Here is a 6,970-nt window from a genome sequence, read left to right as displayed (position 1 = left end):
AGTTTTATACCACTTGAAGGACCGGTGTGTAGGATTTAGTGGAGGATCTATTGGTGAAGTTGCAACTAACTGAACAGCCCTTGTGTCTGTATTTGAAGACCTGGGAATGAGAACAAGCTGTGAAGTGTGTAGGATAAACAATATTGGCCACAAAACAAACGAAAAATGTCAATATCTACCGCCAGTGTTTGGTTTGTCTGTGATAAAAACAGCTCATTCTAAGGTAACAAAAACACAACAATACTTATTTTGAGGTGATTATATACAAAACGTGTCTATGAATATTAAAGATAGTCCTTTAAGTTGTTTGATTAGACTGCAGGGTCATGGGTTAAATGGGTTATATAAATAATTTAAGTTTAAAGGACCAGTGTGTAGAATTTAGTGGTATCAAACAGTGAAGTTGTAGAACCATCTGAATACAGCTTAGCCTTCCAAGTGTGTAGGAGAAACTATGGTGGCCCTGTCTCTGGGTTGGAACATTGTTGTAAACATTTGGGATAATGCAATTACAAAACTCAACAACATATAAACCATAGTTCTACTGTTTATAGACATCTTAATGTGGAAATGTTACAGTATAGCTTTAAATGCTTCGAAAATGAGTCAGTAGTAATATGTGTAAAGTGTGTGTACTTTTTAGGCTACAACAAATGGTATCTTCCTTTAAAGCATGTTAGTTTATGAAAACCTGGATTCTCTGTAAAGGCTCATGCTATGTTACCTTTAAACTGCTCCTTTACTGAAATATATACATGGACAAATTGTTTTTATATAATATTCACACACATACTCCCTTAATGGAGACATGCCTTTAAAAAGCCTAAATCCAGTGGATGTCCGGGTGTGAACCAATCAGACTCTCTGTGTTGACTTGTGCAGTCCAGTGAATCCAGGCCAGGTTTTAGTCACTGGCTCATTAGTGTCCTCAGCAGCTTTAGTGGCTCCTTTGTAGCGTGGAGCTTAGTAGTCAGACATCCATCACTTAGTACTCGTTACCCCCCTTTGCTCCTCCTCCCCCAAACACCAGCTGTGCCTGACACCCCAGAACCTACTGGACAGATTTGCACCCATGAACTTTGTGTCCCCTACAGTAACTGATTACGGCAAATGATTAGGATATTGTGCATATGGGTACAGTATCATGAATAATGTCAAGACTTAAAGGCTGCCCATGCGATGGTCTCTGTTGGTACCAGTGAGAAGATGAAATACCATCAGAAAAGGTAAGTTTGTGTAATACTGTACATTTTATCAGACACCAAAACACTGCAGAGCAGTTTATAGTAACATGAGACAGCATTTTACACTGGGCCCTTGCATTGGCCTGTGTCACTGCAGGTCAGAGACACAGGCCGACGTAAGGGATAAGCCACAACCACACATGACCCATCCCATGAAGACAAGTTTTATCTGAAGCTGTTCACTGTTACACAGTGTTGGACAGTAAGGCAATACTAGTAATACATACAACCTCCTGCACCTCCTGCTAATTTGAAATACAACAATCCAATCATATCCTTGGATTCATTTTTGGAATCGTGGATGAAACTAGTTTGAAGATGGAAACGCTGACATTCAGTAGCTGAAAATATCCAATTACTTTCAAACAAAACTGGATTTAATTGTTGTAAGTCTTAAATTTTGGGGAGAAGCGACACAATTACAAATTTTGTGGGGAGTAGCAGAAAAGTAATATAACTTGTAGTGTAACTAATTACTGTTGGCAGGGAGTAGTGATGACGTAACAACAGACCAGTTATTTTAGTTTTGTATTTTTCATCAGTTTTTATTTAGTTTTTAAACTCTGCCTAAATCCCGCTCCTATTTTCTCTTTGCTCCAATAACAGCTGAGCAACCTCGGTCAGAACCTCTGTCTATCTGTCTGTCTATACTCAGATAAGCTATGGGCTAGGCTAATCTATGTTGAAAAGACATTTTAAAGATGGTTAAAAGATAAAAGTAGGACTATAATAAAAATGCTAGCTAACAAGCTAGCTAATCTAACTACATCAATTATTAGCTGGCTAGTTATCTGGTTAGTTAACTAGTTTGTTAATTAGCTAATCTAGAATTAATTTTTAGCTAGCTAATAACATCTGTTAGTTAATTTGAGCAAAACAGAAGCTATTTAGGTAGCTAACGATTGATGAAGATTAGCTGGATAGTTAACTAGCGCTTTACTAACATAAGATGTGACATATTAAGATGTGATACTGATATGCCTCAGAACTTTTCAGAATGTTTGTCGCTCCACCGTCTGCTGCAATGGAGTCAATAAAGCAGCTAACGCTAATACTAATGCTATATATATAAGTGTTATTCTTCAGCTCGTCCTCTCCTATCACACATATTTTGTTTTCCAGTTGCTCTAAAAAAGAGGATAGATTTACCCTATGGGTTTACCACAGAAAACACTGGTTCCAATTAGGCACCCATAATTCATGCAAGGCCTCATGGGCCGTAGGAAACTTGTGGATAGATATCTTTTAACCATCTTTACAATGTGTTTGTCTTTTTAACATAGATGAGCCCAGCACGTAGCATATCTAAGTACAAGAAAGGAGGGAGCTGAAGTTCCAAAAGGTGGGCCTTAGGAAGGGTCAGTTCACTTTAGTTTCCAGAGTGGGTTTGCTTGTTTCAGTTTCTATTGTTTAACATTTTTTAGTTGTAGTTCAGTTTTTATTAGTTTCAGTTTTTTAATAATTATATGTAAAAGGGTAACATTTTATGGTGGGTGATAACCTTGTGATAGAGTGACACTTTGCCAATGATTTATTACTGAAGAATTTCCTGTTAAGTGATAGAATATACTGTAACCCCAGGAAATCAAAATGAGTCACAGCTGCGGATGTTCTGTCAGTACATACACTACCATAAATGCAAGCTGTGCTAAGACAGTAGACTACTGCAGCAGATCTGTTGTTCTGTCCTTGAGAGGTCCCTTCCTTATCAGTAATAGATAATGATGGAGTGGTAAACCACGCAAGGAGTGAACGAAAAGAATAAGTGTTTTTAACACCATCTATTAGTCATCCGTTGTGTCATCTGAAAGACAACGCTGTTTGCATCTTTGAGGTCATGAGCTATTTAAACCAGATCAGTTTATTTTTTGGTGTCAGCATTACAAACAAGTTTTCTGTTTACCTAGAGAGCTGATCAGGACGTGACACTCTGAGCCACATGAATACAGTATATTAATGAGATTATCATCTTTTTCCTGCTTAAATTATGAATCATGTAAGAGTGTTTAGATGCTGATGTGACCACCACCTTTTCAAAGCGACAATCTAGAAAACTTTAATTTAAAGCTCCCTTCCAGTCAGTTTTTTTTTTGTTCCTTCAGTGTGATGTTTGAATGAAGTACGTAAAGAGTTTTGATAGAAGGATGTTTTCACATTCATCAACACTGCGTTCTCTGAATGCAGGACTACTTGTGGTTCCTATAGTCTCTAAAAGTAGAACAGGAGCCAGACCCTTCAGTTACCAAGCTCCTCTCCTGTGGAACCAGCTTCCAGTTGTGGTTCGGGAGGCAGACACCCTCTCCACATTCAAGAGTAGGCTTAAGACATTCCTCTTTGATAAAGCTTATAGTTAGGGCTGGATCAGGTGAGTCCTGAACCATCCCTTAGTTATCCTGCTATAGGCCTAGACTATCGGGGGATTTCCCATGATGCACTGAGCTCCTCTCCTTCCTCTCTCTCTCTTTCTGCACTCATTCATGTCCCATTAATGCATGTTACTAACTTCACTTCTTCCCTGGAGTTCTTGTGCTTTCTCGTCTCGCAGGTTCTTATTGATCCTGGTGGAGCCTCCTGCCATGGTCCTGCTTGACTGTAGAAAGTCACACAACTCTTTGGCGACTACTTTCTCCAGAATCTTAGAGAGGAAGGGGAGGTTAGAGATTGGTCTATAGTTGGCTAAAACCCCTGGGTCAAGAGTGGGCTTTTTAAGAAGGGGTTTAATTACAGCTACTTTAAAGGACTGTGGTACATGTCCTGATAATAAAGAAAGATTAATCATATCCAGTAAAGAAGTGCCAATTAAGGGTACAACTTCTTTAAGCAGCCTAGTTGGGATCGGGTCTAATAGACAGGTTGATGGCTTTGATGAAGAAATGATTGAAGTTAACTGATGAAGATCGATAGCAGAAAAACAGTCTAAATATATATCTAAGTTTACATTAGCAAAAGTCCCTGAACTTGGAGAGCCACTGATAACTGTTGATGACAGTTGGTGATTAATTTTCTCTCTAATAGTAATAATTTTATTATAGAAGAAGCTCATGAAGTCATTGCTACTTAAGTTTATGGGGATATGTGGCTCAATAGAGCTGTGACTCTCTGTCAGCCTGGCGACAGTGCTGAAGAGGAACCTAGGGTTGTTCTTATTTTCTTCTATTAGTGCTGAGTAATAGGCTCCTCTGGCATTACGGAGGGCCTTTCTATGAGTTTTAAGATTATCTTGCCAAATTGAGCGATATTCTGATAATTTGGAAGAGCGCCATTTCCTTTCAGATTTCCTAGCTATTTGCTTTAACTGGCGGGTTTGGTGATTGTACCACGGTGCTAGTCTCCTATGTTTTAATAATTTCCTTTTTATAGGAGCGATAGAGTCTAATGTTGATCGTAGTGAGCCTGTAGCAATATCGACAAGATATCATTTTCAGAGGGACTAAAGTTGTTATAGGATTCTGTTAGATGTTAGATTCTAAAGATATGACTATATGTTGCTCAGCACATAGCATAGTGCAAAGCTCATAATTTTTTGTGTGGAAAAAAAACATATTGCAATATATATAAATATTGGAATACTTCAGTGAGTGGGCCATAGGCTTAATTACCATTGTGTTACCTAATTCGGTGATGATAGTGACTTAACCATAATTTATTTAAATGAAAATCTTTGAAATTGCCACTTCTCCTGAACCATCTGAAACTCAACTGTAGGTCAGTTCAAATGTATTCAGAAACTGTTATTCGTTTAGAGAAATTTGACATTTCTAGAACAGCCACCATGTTTTTCCAGTTTTAAAACCAGAAGCAAAGTTGTATCCATTCACTCCGCTGCAGAGAGGTGAATAGAGGCCCTGCAGTGCATTTCTGAAAAATTGACTTTGTCCCAAGCAAATGCCTACGCCCAGTGAGAAAGTGATAGTTGAGACTGATTTGCCAGGTTGTTGTTCCCCGACTTGGCAGACACAAAGATGTGTTAGAAGGGTGCCACAGCAGTTATCAACTTCACTAGAATTCCAGTATTAGCGATTAGATTTGGACGCAAGCCCAGAAATGTGAATTCTTGGGGAAACAAAAGATTTAGCTCAAAGAATACCTAATCTGACCTAACCCTCGCCATCATCTGGTCGAGACAGACGACCACCCACCTAGAGTCAAGGGGTCTGTCCTAAGTTTCTCCCTCTTAAAAGGACGTTTTTCCTTGCTGCCGTCACCAAGTGCTTGCTCATGGTGGGAACGGTTGGAAATTATTCAGTTTCAATTAAATTCAGTTTTATTTGTAAAGCGCCAATTCATAACAGAAGTTATCTCAGGACACTTTTCAAAGAGAGCAGGTCTAGACCGAACTCCTTATAGCATTATTTACAGAGACCCAACCGTTCCCACCATGAGCAAGACCTTGGCGATGGCGGCAAGGAAAAACTCGGACAGATTTCCCATGATGCTCTTGGCTGAGCGGCTGCCTGTGGAGGCTTAATGCTGGAGGATTTGGCGTCACCTTTGACCTTTTTAACTTTGGTTGAACGACCAGTTGGGGTGAGAGAGAGAGACAGAGAGAGAAACAGAGAGAGAGAGAGAGAGAGAGAGAGAGAGAGGAGAGAGAGAGAGAGAGAGAGAGAGAGAAAGAGAGAGAGAGAGAGAGAAACAGAGAGAGAGAGAGAGAGAGAGGGAGAGAGAGAGAGAGAGAGATGATGTACTGTTTGACAAAGTATTTAGCTTTTACTTTCATCCTTATAAATAACCACAATGACATATAACCTTTACCAGGCAGGGAGGGTCTAAAGAACACTATCGAGTTGTGCTGTGGAAAAAATGGAAAAAGACGTGGAGTGTGGGTGGACCTGAGGCAGGCTGAATGAAGCTGAAACCAGCCACCTGTGATGCCACCTGCCATGCTCTTAATTATGCATAACTTTAAGCCTTAATATAATTTTGGTGAGTTGTATAAGAATTAACCCCCCATACAATACAATTTCTTTGGTTATTTTGTATGTAGACCACCTTTGGAGGACTTGAAAGAATAAATAAGTATATAAGTTCCATGTAAGTATGGAAGCTTTAAATTACATTTGGCCAAGAAAGATATATAGTTATAGATAGAAAGATAAAATTGTGTGTCATTCGCAGGCTGTCAAATATAGATGCTAGATATGAGACTTAGCAGTCAACTGTCTTCAACCCAAAGCATCTATTTTTCTCGGCTCTGATTGGTTGTTTCCGTTCAGGCCTGGTGGATTCTTGTAAATACCATTAGGAGCACCAGGAGCCAGAGGAACCTGATTTCGTCACAGATTATCTGTCTCATGTACTACTGTCAGGATATAGAGAAAGTTTCAGCAAACATGACAAAAGGTTATTTTTATAAAAGTTACCTACTGCAGCCTTCATTCGTCGTTTAAACACTGAACAGGGACATTAAAATAGGAAATAGTAATTTAAAATGTAATCCATTTATACATTGATTATAATAAAATGCTGTAAAAGTCTGATGGCATGGCCCCCTCCAGGTTTCATAACACACGTGTAGGGACTGCAGCATCAGAACTACTACATGCAGGATATAAGTTGTAATTTGTTTGCCCTCTGGTGGTAATTATCAGCACATTTCAGCAAGCTACTGTACATGGCACGCTCTTATCTCGCGTGACTTAATATGCGCGCCTACTGTCAGAAAGACAAGTCGTCCTTGCATTGCTGGCATTGACATTTTGCCTCCACTGCACACTAAATAAAAC

This window comes from Dicentrarchus labrax, unplaced genomic scaffold, assembly GCF_905237075.1.
Source record: "Dicentrarchus labrax unplaced genomic scaffold, dlabrax2021, whole genome shotgun sequence".
Taxonomy (NCBI): domain Eukaryota; kingdom Metazoa; phylum Chordata; class Actinopteri; family Moronidae; genus Dicentrarchus; species Dicentrarchus labrax.
The sequence above is the reverse complement of the archived record's forward strand: the minus strand, read 5'-3'. Positions refer to the sequence as shown.